We start from the raw sequence: 16,104 nt of genomic DNA on the forward strand, positions 1-16,104 counted from the left end.
ATGGACGAGATCCCACCCAGCTTTTCACGGACACCATGATCTGTTCCTGTTTCCACATTTTTGCCTGCATTCACTGATGCTACCAACCGTGACTCAGTGTGAAACACGACATCACATTTTAGGGTGACCATGCCATACTCAACATTCCATTGGGTCTCTCTCTCTCCCTCTCTCAGACAGTGTCCTAAGGTTCTCAAATTGATCGTATTCCACAGGCCAGGAGCTAAGATGATCAGAACCTAGGACTGGAAATGAGAGGGGTTTCATAGGAGTCCTTGGCAACAGAAAGGAAGCTGGAATGGACACCCATGAAGAGAATCTCATTTAAGTCTCAAAGACCCAAACAAGCAATGAGATGTTCTCTGAGCAGTAAGTCACATGTTTTTTAGTGAGTCTTTCAGACGAATTTTGAACATCCTATTTCAGACTCAAACATGAGTGAAAATATAATCACCCTTTTCCTTCATATTTGATAACAGGGCCAAACGGCTACTACTGCCACTATTATTATTTCAGAGTTGGGGTTGAACTGATAGCCTTGTATATGCTGAGGCATATATATATATATATACTCTACCACTGAGCTACACCCTCATTTCAGGCCAAACAGATCCAGCAGGCAGGGGTTAGCATACAGCATACAGCAGGCAGGGATTACTGTCCCAGGGAGAAACCCGACAGGCCCTCTTCTCTTCTCCTGGAGCTTGGATAAGCAAATACTGCAGCACCCTGGGAAGAATAAGATGCTGGATGCTGAAAATCGTACCTGTTCCAAATTCAGCGCAGTTACTCCAGGAAAGAGTCACTTAAAAGTCCATGTAAAAGTTCAGATATTCCCCTGGACTCAAAGCTGACTTCCTTTTAAGGTGGGCAGCCCTGAAGATAGGGAGGAAAGGGTTATCTAGGCTCACCGTGACCTACAGTGCAAACGTCATGTGATTTCCAATATTTTTGCCCTCCTCTCTTCTCCCTTCTCCATTTCTCGCTCCCGTGGACATCCATGTGGGTTTTGAAAGCTAGGCGTGGGAGACACATGAGCTGGGCAGAAGCCAGGCTCACAAAGGCTGCATGTGAGAGCCAGGGACAGGCTTGGTCAAGGGTGGCTGATCTGGAATTTGGCTCTGTTGCCCTCCCCACTTCGCTCTGGAAAGAGCACTCTAGGACGGCCACTGGGAGCTCAGACTGCAACCTCTCCTTCCCAAGCATTCATTACTTCTTCAGAGGTTTCCACGGGGAGACAGGGCAGACTCCTGCTCTGATTGGCTGCCTTTCTCTGACTTAACGGCTCACTCCAGCAAATCAATAGCTGGGACTCCAAGAGCAGAAGGATGAATTGAAACCAGCAAGGCTCTTGAGGGTCTGAGTGAGGGGAGACAGAAAGAAAAACAGGGTGAACACAGCCAAGACAAAAACCATGCACACAGCTTCAGCAGGGACCCACAGGGAGCCCGGTGTCTTCTACCAGGAGCCCTCTGGGCAGGCACCATAGCAGCCTGGACTCCTTGGCATTTAGCCAAGCTCAAACCATTTGCAAAGTAGGTCAGTGGAAGTCACATCAGGCAGAGGAGGGGCAGGATGTCAGGACGGACCTACAGAGCTGGAGGAGGCCCAGTCCCTGCAGTGGAGGGAATGGGGTACAGAAAGAGACAGCTGATGCCAGGGGCCCCTTAAGTGACAGCCTGTAGCAGATCCAGTCTGGAGGCGTCCAGAGCTGGTCAGGAAATCAACTGCGCTGCCTGCCCAAGGCTCCAGCAGGACTCGGAGGATAACCCTGAATGAACATGCACTCCAAGGAAGCTGACGTCATCCTTATTCAGCTTTTTGCTCTGTGTGTTCAGAAAGCCCATTCCATTAATGAGGGTTTGCTAGTGAGGCATACCGGCTCTCTGCCCTCACCTGAAGCACGCAATTAAAGCTACCTAGGTGCATACGAAATTGCCCTAAAAAATAAAAAGAGGACGATACGTAGAAAACAAATTATATACCCCCTACCTGCTCTCAAACATAAACCTCGCACTATTATTATTCATGCAGATGTCAGCCAAAATGGAAATTCCACTTTCTTGATTAAGGAGATGCAAAGACACAAGGGAAATAAAGACTTGAAAAAAGACTCGTCTTAAACACAGCCTGCCTACGAGCGTTTTATAGAAGTGGCCTTTGCTATACTGCTTTTACCCCCAGTCTCTTAGAGCCTCTTTCTCTTCTGGTACAACCTAGTCACCTTCTAAGAGTCCTCTTAGCTTTTCCCTTTTGGAAACCACGTCCGGCTCCCTGTTCTCAGCGGTCATCTCTCCAGTCAGATCCCTGCAGCAGGAAGAGCAGCCAGTGGCACACACCCCGGAGTAGTTTTCTTAGGAGGTGGCTGCCTCTGTGCTGCTGTACAACAGCTCCTGGAAAGCACAGGCTCCGTCTTATGTCTCATGCTTCAAGCATCCATCACACATAGTTAGCCCGACATATTGCTTTAAGGACAGCGGGAGAAACAAAGGAGAGGGAAAGGAAAGAAAATAAACCTTTACTGAATGCCTACCAGGTAGGATCTGAGCTATTGCGCCAAGTTTTCTATTGATTTTTTTTCTTTTTTAATTTAAAACTCATAACAGCTCTGGGATAGAAGATTTGCTCTCTGCTGTCTCAAAGATAAGGAAACAGGGTTAGGACAGTTACATAACTCACCCCAAAGCAAACACTCTGTGTCTGGTTCTCTACTCTACTGTTGTCAGCTTTGCCTGGTGAGGTTTTTTTAAAGTGTCCACTGCAGGGCTGGGAGACGCGGCTCAGTAGATGAATCGCTTGCCACAAAAGCATGAAGAGCCAAGTTTGGATCACCAGCCCAACTTTAAATGCCAGATGTAGTGTTATGTCTGTAATCCCAGCACTGGGAAGGCTGAGACAGGCGGACCCCTCAGGTTTGCTGGCCATGCAGTCTAGCTGAATTGGCAAGTTCCAGGTTCAGTTAATCCTGTCTTAAAATATAATAAGGTGGAAATGATGGAGGGACCACACATGATGTCAACCTTTGGCCTCCACACATGCTCACACACATACATGCAAATACATGCATACCTACACCAATGTGTAAAATATATATGAACACACACACACGCATGCACGCACGCACGCACGCACGCACGGATGCACATACTAACCAATACCAGTCAGATGTGATGGTGCATGCCCGGAATCCCAGCACTCAAGAAGCAAATGCAGGAGGATCACCATGAGTTCAAGGTAGCCTCATCTACATATCAATTTCCAGGCCAGCCAGGGCTACATTCTGAGATCTTAACACAAGACAACACAAAAACACTTCTCATACTAAGCTTTGCCCTTGAAGAGTTTGATTCAGGTTTCGAAGCTCGGAGGATCAAAAAGTATTCATTGCATTAACTGCTCTGCTCTGCTGTGGACCAGGCCATGCCTAGAATAATTGCCAGTATTGCGAAACAAGTAAATGCTTTCAGTCTGTTTGGTACAGTGTTTCTCGGGCCCAACTCAGCGTTAGAGTCCCCTGGACAGGCAATTCAGCAGTCAGTACCTCTCTCTGCCCCTGCCTACAGAGATTCTGATACAGTTGGTTTTGGGATGGAGCTTGCAGAAACTGCCCTCACCATCCACATGGGCAGTTCCTGCCCGGACCATCTGTCCGGAGTGAGGTCAGACAGCATCTGCAGTCCCGAAAGCTCCACACAGGTGATGCTGCGCAGCAGGGCTGAGAACAACCGCCTACGCCATGTCGCCTCTCTCTGAGCTTTACAAATGGGGAAGCATCGCTTTCTAAAAATAATCCCATCAACAAGGATGGGAATGATCAGCCGTGCACAGCAGTGCAGGCTTTGGTGGGGGGGGGGGATGCATTACAGAGGAAACAATAGGGCTGTTGTCGCCTCTTGTGATCTTAATCGGTTCTGTGGCAACTTGTTCTTTGATTTGTGCCTGTCAGGGGCTGCTTGGAAAATGATTTATGAAACTCGCAGATGAGGACCTTGGTTTGCAGCTTGGGGGAAGAGAACAGGCATCCTAACTAGCGAGCTAAAGAGTATCTTTTAACCTCCACGAGCTTCGGCGATAAATGCACGCGAATGTTCGAACACCTGTGGTGGACACGTCCCGTTATGGGGACAGGAGAGTGAGTAGGGAAGAGCACAGGAGAAACGCTTCCAGAGGGGGGTGACAGGGAGGGATAACGAGGACGCCTGTAGATGCACCTCACATATGTTTAGTCATGCTTCTAATGATGTGGAAAACAAAGACAATTACACACGATGGGCTTTTGTGTTCCTAGCCTTAAACGCTTTCAAAAGTACATTACCCTGACTGTATCAGAAAGCAGTTTAATATTAATGAGACAGAGTCTTATTATTCTGTATAATAAACCCAACCAAGAGCCCATGCAAGAGACATTTCCTTCAGAATCATGTTGGCGTTACATAATTATTATGAACCCATAAACATCAGCCACTGTTATGAACCAAGAAATGGGACTGCTTTAAAGAGAAAATCATTTCAGACTTAAGGGGGGGAGGGAGCCCCTTTTATATGCTCCATGACATTTGTATGTAATTAAAAAATAGTGACATTTGCTGAGTGTTAATTCTATGCCTGGGAAGCCTTTGACATGCTTTTTCTGTATTCCTATTTCATTCCCCAAACCACAACACAGGCACGAATTAGGTGCTATCTTATATTCTCCCTCTACATAGCAAAGTGGGGCACAGAAGGACCAAGGGACTTGCCTAAGGACACGCAGCTACGAGGTAGTGTGGGCTGACATTCAGGCAGGCTGGTTTCACAGCTCATCCTTCGAACCCAGACAAACCAGAAACAATGTTTGCTCTGTACTGATGTGATGTTGTTCCGAGTAATTGCATCTTTTTATTTCACATGCCCTGGCAGATGGCAATCAGAAAAAAAAAAAAAACAGATTTCTGGAGGGAAAGCAACCATCACTTCATCCCAAATTTAACTCTGCATCCCCTCCCTCAGTGTTTGTGAGTAAATCCGACTTCTGAAATGCCTGTCTTCTGGGATCCAGAACAGCACCGTGGAAAACATTGGTTGAGTGTGTGTGCCACTCAGTTTCGGGAAATGGAAAAACCACCTTCGTCTGTAACATTCCTTTGATGGGCAGGAGTGGGTCCTACGCTATTCTATCGATGTACCCAAAGTGGGCTATTCTATGACATAGCAGCATCCCAATATCTGTTTTAAGATCCATCCCAATGTTTACATAGCATCTGTCCTAGGTTCCAGGGTGGGAATGGCCCTGTGGCAGTGGGTGCAAGGACTCGATTCATGCTTTATTCTTCCTCTACCAGTCCTCAAGTTAGCCTGATTTTCACGTGTCACCTGTGTCCCACTGTGGCTTAACGTGTGTGTGTGTGTGTTGAAACCAAAAGAAAAATAAAAGAAAGGAAAGAAGTGGTTTCAAACAAAGGCATAGAGAGAATTGAATATTCTTAACAATCATTTGAATATTTTCATCTAAATTTCTAAATATCACAACGGCTAAACATTTGCTTAAAAACAAAATGCATATTTGAGGAGTCAATTGCTATCAAGGAAGTTATACATTATTAGGTGATTTAAAAGGATAATTTGGTCCTTGCGAAACAGGCTCCAAATTAATCCTCACCAAAGCAGACAGCTCAGTGGTCCAAGAACATCTGGGTTCCTCCCACATCCCTGCTCCTATGGCATCTCTCTCCTCCTGCGCCCCTCCTTCCTGCATCTATTTCCCCATGTCCCTGCTCCCATGGCATCGTTCTCACCCTGCGTCCTCCTCCAGCATCACTTCCCTCCCCTACCAGGAGAGCAAAGAAGGACTGGACGGGTGGTATTGAACCATTCGCCAGCGGCATTCACCAGTTTGAGATGCTGCTGAGAAAGCTGGAAGAGGGGGCAGATATGGACAAGGTCTTCTGATTTTGGAAGGATATTAATCTTTACTATAGACAGAAACCCAGTCATTCATATCCCCCAAAATTAATATGTCTGCCACCTGAGAGGCTTTTGAGAGGTGGCTTTAGGTTTCCTTGTAAACCTATTCACAGTGAGAGTCAAAAGATGCCACTTTCCTCTCATACCTCATAAAGACTAAAGGAAAAAAATGATAAGGCAATAAACATGTTCTTCCTTAAAACAACAGAACTTATTTGTTGACAGTGCAGGACAAGAATCTTAACTCAAAGCCTTGGCAGGCCTTCAGGCTCTAGAAAACAGCCCTCCTCTGGCTGTCTCGGAATCTGGTGGCTTCTGGCCATCAGTGGCAATACTTGGTTTGTAGATGCTTCACTCTGGTTTCAGCTACTGTTATCATGAGGCTTCTACCTTCTATGTATGTCTACCGTCTTCAGTTATCTCCTTACACGGATGTCACACATTGGACTGGGAACATTAACTCATCTACCAGAGCCTCCTTTTGCCCGATTATTTTTGTATATAGCCTATACAGCAACACGGTCATTTTGAGAGATAATAAGGGTTTTGACTTCCTGACAAGTTTTTCTGTAACACTTGATATATAAGTGTGGGTGTTATTCTTCTTTTTAAGAATCAGTTATTATTCTTTTTGTACTTTTTTTTTTCTATTCCGTATAAAGAATATAGACAGTTGTAAGAGCCAGAAGGGGTAGGTTACTCCAAGAAAAGTGTCTTCTAGACACAGTAGTTCTGATACACATGTGAACTCACAGAGACTGTGACCACCCACACAAGACCTAGACATGTTTGAGCCAGATAAGGTCCCAGCAGTGAGAAAGGGAAGTGGACACAAAGTCCTGCCCTTAACCAAGAAGGTTTTTTTTTTCTATTGAAACTAAAGATATTTTCAATCTAAAACTAAAATGCAAATATGTTTATCTGCTGGAAAAGAGAAAAATCGGTTTTCTTCAGTGGGGTGTCAGAATGCACACCAACCACATGCTAGTGTAGCCCCCATGCCAGGGAGCAGCTGACTAACACAAAACGGACTCCATGGCTTTTGTGTGTGAATTTTTTTTGGTCTTTGTTAAGTGTGTGTGTGATACTTGGTTTTTTGTTTGTCTTGACTTTGCTATTTTGTTTTTTAAAAGAGAGAGAATATGAAGTTGGGTGAGTAAGGAGGTAGTGGAGATCTAGAAGAAGCTGGGAGAGAGGAGATGATATAATCAAAATATATGAAAAATGTAATGAATTCTAAAAAGAAGAATATAGATGGCTGATCTAATCCCCTCTCTTTTCTTGTGCAATCTAACTACAAGTCTACTGCTGTGGGACAACAATGCTTTTGTACATTGTAAGGATTTGTCACTCCTGCTGGTTTAATAAAACACTGATTGGCTAGTAGCCAGGCAGGAAGTATGGGCAGGGCAACCAGACTAGAATTCTGGGAAGAGGAAAGGCTGGATACAGAGGAAGCAAGATGAGAATGTCTCACTGAGGAAAGGTACCAAGCCACGTGGCTAAACATAAACAATAATTATGGGTTAATTTAAGTTGTAGGAGCTAATTAATAATGACCCTAAGCTAATAGGTGGAACAGTTTATAATTAATATAAGTTTCTGTGTGTTTCTTTGGGACTGAATGAATGTAGAACCAGCTGGGACAGAAACTTCTGTCTACAGTCTACCCAATTTGTTTGACCGTTAACTTATAATTTGATTTTGAACATTACAGACTATCCACTGGAGACCATGAGTAAATAGTGCAGAATGAATACCTCCCAGCTGGGACAGGTGGATTTTGTGTCCTCTTTTAGAGACAAAGGTCAAGGCCAACCCCATGTTCTTAGTGTTTAAATAGCCACAGGCTCTTTCCTTTGCATTTTAGTCTTGGAAGTGTTCATTGATGTCTTCAAGCTGACTGGTTCTTTCCACAGTTGAGTCTGGCGTACTGATAAGTCCATCAAAGGCCTTCTCCATTTCTGTCACGGTGTTTTTGATTTCCATATTTCCTATGATTCTTTCTTCCAGTTTCCACTTGTCTGCTATGGCAGAGTTATATTTGAAGGCCGGGTCAGGCCGTTCTCAGGACTCTGTCACCTGTGAGTCTGGTCCTAGGTTGTCCTTGTGTCTTCATACCGTGCATATTGCATTTTGCCATGCCTTATCATTTCTTTAGAGAAGGCTGGCCATTGAAAGACAATGAAGCATCAAGGCCTTTGGTGTGAGGTCTGTGTTTACCCATACTTAAAGAGATGGCAGAAAGAGCACACGAGCCAGAGGATTCTGGGAAATGCTGTCTTCTGGACCACAGCAGCTGTGGATGGTTGCCTTTACAAGGCCTGCACAAGATCGCACCAATGGGATCAGGCAGCAGCATTCCCCCAGCACTAATGGGACTCAGTGGGTCACAGCCCCCACCCAAAGACATGAAGGTGGAAGGGGACATGTCGAAGGGTATCTGGGGAAGTGGAAAGGGGAACTGGGCTCCAATCTGATCAAGTTATATTATACACAGCTACCAAACTGTCAAAGAATTAATAAAAGATATTTTTTTTAAAAGCAGGACAATCAAAGTAAGAAACACTGAACACTGACCTCTGGTTTGTACAGGCACAGAAATGGGCCTTCCCACCACACATACATACAATGAGCTTTGGATATTATTTACAAGCCATTTATTTTCTGTTCTCATCAAGCCACATCTCAGGGCGTCTCCCCTTTAATTCACTCGACCCCCAGGTTCCAGACCACCCAACTGCAAGCTTCAGCCCTATTGTCTTTTTATATTATTCTTGGGGGCCTGATTTTGACATCACACCCTCTCTTCCCCTGGGATGAGACCCTTCTTTAACCCTTTACTTTGTAGGCAGAATTAACCACTCCATCTTTTGTGTGTTGTTCGTGAGGTTCTCATAATAACCCACTTCAAACTTGACTACAGAGCAGCTGTATTGGAGTCCTCATCTCCTTTCAGGTCTGAGCTCTGAGAGCAGGGACCATACTGGCCTCCTCTACCCAACTCCCTTTCTCCTCCAAGCTCAAGCAAACAGTATGAACCCAGCATTTACTATTTAAAGAATCACTCTTCGTTCAAGCCCACTTAGAGCTCTATACATTCCTGTAGGCCACTGCTGAGCTGATTAGGGAGTGGAACATTTTGTTATTTTTATCATCACATCCTTCTGGCAGTTTCTGTGATGGTCTTGCACCAGGGCATAGCCAGTGGGCTTCTTAGTTAAGATGACAATCCACTCACTGCAGGCTATATATAAGCATATTGAACAATGGAAATGCAGAGACGGAGGGGTCCTTGGAAGAGAACCACTGGAATCTTTCATTTTACACACCAGGAAGACTGGGAGGTTGATGGTCTCAGCCAAAGAGGATGAAGGGAGGAGCAGTACTCTCAGCCCAGTCAGGAGCCCCTCATTAAATCAGAGCTTTGAAATCCCGAAGCTGTGATTAAGACTGCTGTTGATTTAAATTAGTCTTTTTCTCAGGTAGTGGAATTAAGGAGCTGTGTTGCTACTGAATTTGTTTCTGTTAGCTTTTGCAAGTTGTTTTAGAATACACTGACCCACTCAAGTTCAGGGGAAAACAGAGGCGAGGATGGTGTTTTACCGCCCATCAGCCAAGGATTCTGGCAGCCCACACAGATGAAGCAGGGGTCCCTGATGCTGGGATAGCAAGGTGAGACACACAGTTCTCACCGTCCACTTGTCTGGCTTTAGGAGCACCATGGAAATACACCTCTGGGTATGTCTGCCAGGTTATTTCCAAAAAGTTTTAGCTGAGGAGGGAAGACGTGAGTGTGGGTAGCATGGTCGCCAGGGCTGGTCGGGAAGGTCTGGACTAATACAAAGGAGACAGGCAGAGGAGTATCAGCCTTCATCTAGCATTGGTCTCTCTTTGCCTCTGAGCGCAGATACACAGTGACTGTCATAAGCCAGCTGCCTCTGGCTCCACCCCAGGATGTTTTCAATTTGCTAAACTGTACACACACACACACACACACACACACACACACACACACACACGCCCGTGTGCGCACAAACATGGACACACATGTAAAAACAAAGTGAAGGAATGAGTCCATCAGTCAATGCAAACCTTCTGGGCATGGAGTAGTTATACAAATTTCATGACGTTTTATGATAAAATAACCCTTTAAGGCTAAGGCATACAGGTTCGCGCCAATAGCTAAAGTGGCCGGGGGTGGGCTGGGGAAGAAACATCTTTTTAGACAGCTAAATACAGAACATTTTCCCTTGCGAAGGGTTCAGTTTATCAAAATTGCTACAGCTGTTCTTAAACAGGGCCTTTGGGGGTGATTTCCAGAGGCCTTAACTGAGGCTGCAGCTTCACACTGGAATCTTCTTTCTTGACGTTGGCGGTCTCTAAACAAGAAAAGAAAAAGACCTCTGCTTTGCAAGAGATTTCCTGTATCTTTTTCTAACTTGGGTCCTATGAAACCATTGCACAGTCATACTAAATATTGTGAGTGTGTTTATGTAATTTATGAAATATAAAGCCAACAAATTATGATTCTCTGCTTCTTGCTATTGCCAATAGTTTATTGAAGAGTAGAAACATTGTATTTGAACATAGATAATCTTATCCCCAAGTGATCTGAAGGGCTTAATTAATATAGCTATAATATATACATAAAATTTATATACATAAAATGCATAAAAGTATGTTGTGCGTACGTGCGTGTGTATGTGTAATAGTTAATCTCACTTGTCAACTTGATGAGATCTGGAATCCCCAGGGACACAAGCCTCCAGGCTTTGCCATGAGGGATTGTTTGTTAGCTTAAATGAGTAGGAAGACAGGTCCACCGTGGGCAGCGCTGTTCCCTAGGCTTTGGCCTTGAACTTCATAAAAAGACAAAAGCCAACTGAACAGCAGCATTCCTTGTTCTCTGTCCCTTGACTGCAAATGCAGCCTGACCAATTGTCCTGAGCTCCCTCTGCCAGGACTCACCCACCATGACAGACTCCCCAAACCACGAGCCACCACAAAGAGATAAAACTTCCTTCCTTAAGTTGATTTTGTCAGAGAATCTTATCACAGCAGCAGAAAACATAACAAGTCAGTGTGTATCGCAAATATGGCTCCTTTGAAAGAAAATTCGAGAATCTCAGTATACCGCTGTTCTAGGCACATGAAGACAGCGCTATAGCAGGTTCCAGGAGAAAGGGAGGAAAGGCTTGGAGGTTGTGAAAAGAAAGAAGTGGTTCATACAGAGGAAAGAGTCCCTGAAGCTAAAAGCCCACTGGCATCTCTTTCAAGTTCAGGATGGCCATCTTTGTAGACACGAGATTTGGGAAATTCACTGCACCTCTCTAATCACCATTTTTATCCCAACAATACAATATTAAGATACAGTTCCCTCTTATCGTGCTGAGTCCTGTGACACCCAAGTACAGGAATACCGTTGTGGTGCTTAATATTCCACAACAAGAAGGCATTTAAAAAAGTCAAAATTTAACCCAACAGTTTAGGAACATCTGCTGAGTGTCAGGGGTCAGTCTGAGTGCTTTGTATATGTCCCTCCTCACAGCACCGGTTGGTACAGTACAGGCCCCCCATGTCTGTGGTTCTGCACTTGCAGATTCAAGGACAATGGATTAAAAACGTTTGAAAAACAACTTGCATCTATAAGAAACATGAACAAATCTTTTCTCATTGTCCCTGGCACAATGCTGTATTATTAAATTTGTTTACACAGCACTTAAGTTGTATTAGAAATAATTCACAGATTCTCTCTGTCTCTCTCTCTCTCTCTCTCTCTCTCTCTCTCTCTCTCTCTCTCTCTCTCTTCTCTGTGTGTGTGTGTGTTTGTGTGTGTGCATGTTGTGCCTGTATGTGTTGAACCAGCGAGGCAGATGCTATCTGGTGTCCTGCTCCACTTCCCTCTACTGTATTCCTTTAAGACAGGGCCTTTCAGTGAACTCGGAGCTAGAATGGTGACCACCACGTCTCAGAAAGCCTCCTTTTTCTGATTCCGACAGCCCTGGGCTTACAGGCGTGTAACAGGAGGAGCGGGCTGCTTGTCGTCCTGTCAGCCCAGCTAGCTTACACCCGAAATAACCACACAGAAATTGTATTAATTAAAACACTGCTTGGCCATTAGCTCGAGCCTCGTATTGGCTAACTCTCACATCTTCATTCAACCCATTTCTAATAATCTGTATATCACCACGAGGTCATGGCTTACCGGAGAAGATTCAGCATGTTTGACCTGGCAGCTCCATGGCGGTTCTCCCTCTGCCCTTCTTCCCAGCATTCAGTTCTGTCTACTCCGCCTACCTAAGTGGTGCCCTATCAAAAGGCCAAGGCAGTTTCTTTATTCAACCAATGAAAGCAACACATAGATAGAAGAACCCCCTACACCACAGGCATGTGTGGCCTCCCCACTTTTTACATGGGTACAGGGGGGTTGAAACCAGTTCCTCAGGCTTCTTCAGCAAATGGTGTTATTCTTCAGCAAGTTATATCTCTAGCCCCATAAACTATGGATGTTTTAACGTATATGAGAGTTAGTTAGTGGGTAAAAAAAAGCCTGCCCCTAAGCCTGAGCACCCGAGTTTGGTTCCCAGGACACGCTTGGTAGAAGGAGAAAACTGACTGCCCTGAGTTGTCCTCTGACTTCCCCACACTGACTGTGGTACACCCTCACCCACCACCACCCACCCAAATGTACAAAGTAAATAAAACAAAAAGTGAAGCCTAGGAGAGAATGTGCCTAGAAAATATGCAAATATTGCATATTCCATTTGCATAAAAGAGCTGAGCATCTGTGGATTTGGGGATCCACCGGTGTCGTGGAGCCGGTTCCCCACCCCCACTCTCTCGCTGCACACACGGAACACGGCACCTCCCCCTTGCGTTTCTCCAGCTTTCCTGGGCCTGCATGATGCCTGGTAAAGCCGCCCAGTCCTCGGATCTCAGCTTCCAGGCTGCTAAGGTGGCTGCGAAAACGTCAGCCACCTTTGCACTTGGCTTTCTTTCTCCCATCTCGGTGGCACTGCGCACATAGTGGCTTGGCAGCCACACAGTGAGAAAAAAAAAATCGAGCTAATCTTTAACTTTTTTTTTTCTCGTACTCTCCTCAGATGTGCTAGACAATGAGAACAGACCGTGACCTCTTTGTGAAAACCCGGATCGGCACCACTCCCAGGCAGTCACCCGAGGGCTGTACGTGAGCGGGGATTCTCCTGTAGTATGTTGCCCAGTCCTCCTCAGGGTGCTTTTCTCTTTCGCTTGGTTGAATCTTTCTTGGAGAGGAAACTCTTCCTGAGCCATTCGTACAAGGCTTGGCTGGAGCCCGTGTGTGGACATACTCACACTGCCTCAGCCAACTCAGAATCTGGACTAGAGTTTGTTCTGAGTATTCTTCTATCCGTATCGATCGGATCAAAGGGAGATTCATCTGGAACCCAGCTGAAGTTCTTCCAGATGGTAAGTTTGCTTCCAGATGGCGTGTTTAATAGGAGAGAGAGAGAGAGAGAGAGAGAGAGAGAGAGAGAGAGAGAGAGAAGCTACTGCATACCAGCCTCATGCTAAACAAGGCCCTGTGACCTTATTTCTTCCTGGACTCCTCCGAGTGCAGAATGAGCTCAGGTGCTGTAGGTTTTCATGAAAATTCTTTCCCCCAATTTCGTTATGAAATTAGGAGGCTCTGGTTAGTTTGAGTGTTGTTTAAAGCCAAATACTAACATCCTGGATCACATGCCAGCCCGTGGTGGCACGGTTCTTCCTCTTTTTGAGGTTGAGATGAGTTAAAAATCCCCCCTGAAGCTCCAAGAGACATTCAAGAACCATCCAGGAGTCACCTCCCAGATGCTGTAGGTGGCTTTCAGCAAACCTGAGCTGCTCTTCCAGTGCCATAGAACTGAAAAGCAATCAGACATAAAGAGACCTGGCAAGCATCGCATTGCTGTGGGGTCCGAGGAGAAACATAGTGGGCTACCTCTTGGATGATGGGTGGACACTGGGTATGTGGCATGTGAACTCAGAGGCAAAGTTCCCTACAAATACAAACTTCCCTACGTACTTCCTTTACGTTACCTTTGCAAATGCCCTTTGGCCTAGACTTCTCAATACATGCCTGTGTGCTCTAGACTTTTCTTGTTTGCTCAACAAGTCAATATCATTCTTTCCTCCACTCTTCCGCGTTATCAAGGGCTTTCCTAAATGCAATTCCTGCGCTTGAAGTCAGGGACACAGAGTGGCAGCAGTGAGCAAACCTTTGGCGGAGCCCAGACCTTTCAGCCCAATATCCCTTCTCCAGGACACTTCTCTGGGTCAGCAGGAATCACATGATGACACTTGAACCTCCACCCTGTGCTTATCTCTGCTACCTGCAAACCCCAGGCCTGACAATACAAAGGTCATTTTGGGACAACCCCGGTTGACTATACCAGCTACGTGCCTGTGCTCACAACCCGCTGGCTGCCAACCAACCCAGCAACCAGGGACAAAAGACCTGGACCTCGCCTAAAGTTCCTGCAGGCATTGCTCCATAGTCGATGCCAGTGGTTCAGTCGGGTTTATTTGCTTTCCTCGTGGTCAGTTTGATTACAGGGATTCGTTAGGAGTTCAGCGGTCAGTTGCACTCTGGTTGGGGTGAAGGGGTAGTGAGTAAGAGGTCACAGTACACAGATAGATTAGACCCTTCCACAGACTGGAAGTCCCCGGCCTCAGCATTCTTGGAGAGTGTCTAGTATAGGGACCTATAGCCTGTAGGAATGCAGGATGGAGAAACTAGAGTAGAGATTGCTGGAACTTGGATAGGACTGAAGTTTGCATTTGAAATATCTTTGAAGATATTTCTTCAAATAGAAGGCAGCGCTGTGCTTGTCCAGAAGCAGGGGAACCCCAAACTGCTGAAACATGCCTATCGATGAAGAGAATACAGGCTTCCAAAAACTAGGGACCCTCTGTCAACACCTACTCAACTGTACACAGTGAACAATCGCTTGCATCTCTTTCTTTTTCTTTTTCAGACTTTTAGGGCAGTCTCCCTATGTTACCCTAGATGCCCCCCAAACTCACTATGTAGAACAGGCTGGTCTAGAACTCACTGGCTGCACTTCTGCCTCTGCCTCCTGAATACTGGAATTATAGGCATGTGCTACTCTGCCTACCTTTATTTCTATTTCTTTACACGTGGCTTTCTCTTCTTTCTTCCTTTCCCTGACTCCTAAATTTGGTCATGTGTATTTGTGTGCAGGAGTGGTAACGGGGTCTTTTTAGACTCACCTTGAACTCCTGAGCCTTCTGCTTCAGCCTCCTGAATGAGCTGCCACACCCTCCGGTAGGTTTTCAAGCAGATATCTCATAAAGACTTAAGGTTATTTAAATTCCTTCTCCCTAACAGGGTTGGCTTTGGTGTTCTGGTTGCAATAAAGCCTGCCTCTTCCTTAGTTCACATGGGCTCTGCCGCTAACTCCTGCCCTATTATTCTGAAATTGATGAGCCTGTTCCGTCGTCATGGAGAACCAGAGCGTTGGAAGGTGCTCTGAGGTCATGTAGCCTCTGGGCAGAGCTGTACTTAAAGCCATTTTAGATCCATGGCGGCTGATACTGCTATCCTGTACCCCTATCATCATTCCCATTAAGCAATGCCGCCCTACACATATCATGCTTTATTTCTGCCAGGTTCCTTGACCCTCATTTAAGTTATGCCCTCCATGGTTCTCACAGGGTGACCTCCTGCTATCCCGTGAGTAGTCAGAGGCGTCCCAGGCCTTGATTGGCCGATGCTTCGGCAGCTACTCACTGTAAAGTGGGAATGAAAGCTGCTCCATGTAGCTCACGTGAAAAGGTGCCCAGATTCTTTTCCTGGCTGAAACCGCCTGTTCTCAGGCGCTTGAGAGGCAGTTTCTGCCTCTCCTGTGTGTAAGACTTGGGAGCCCGCACCTTAGGTTCTAGAAGATGCCCCAGTTTCCGGAACTGCAGACGCCCCCTACTGTTGACATGGAAAACTCCAAGCAAGGTAGGGGAAAGAGCCTGGAGGAAGAGAAATGCTGGAGGACGCCTTGCTTGTCTGTTGCTCTTGTTCCTGCAGAGTCGTGGCAGGTGCTGTCCTTAGACATCCGCTTCACCGTCCACTCAGACCCAGACCAACGCGGCACTGGGCAATTACTTCAGCCGAGCGGTGCACTG

General features: G+C 45.9%; 1 long non-coding RNA gene across 1 annotated transcript in view; it reads right to left on the reverse strand.

Annotated features, from left to right (window-relative positions):
* Window positions 1-12,689, reverse strand: part of LOC126502776 (uncharacterized) — a 51,625-nt gene extending 38,936 nt beyond the window's left edge. The window contains exon 1 of the long non-coding RNA XR_007592053.1: window positions 12,152-12,689. This is a non-coding gene — a long non-coding RNA (uncharacterized lncRNA). The remainder of the gene's footprint in view (window positions 1-12,151) is intronic.
* Window positions 12,690-16,104: the final 3,415 nt, after the last annotated feature.

Source organism: Alexandromys fortis, unplaced genomic scaffold, assembly GCF_014885135.2.
Source record: "Alexandromys fortis isolate MF-2015 unplaced genomic scaffold, M_Fortis_MF-2015_v1.1 scaffold_1, whole genome shotgun sequence".
NCBI lineage: Eukaryota > Metazoa > Chordata > Mammalia > Rodentia > Cricetidae > Alexandromys > Alexandromys fortis.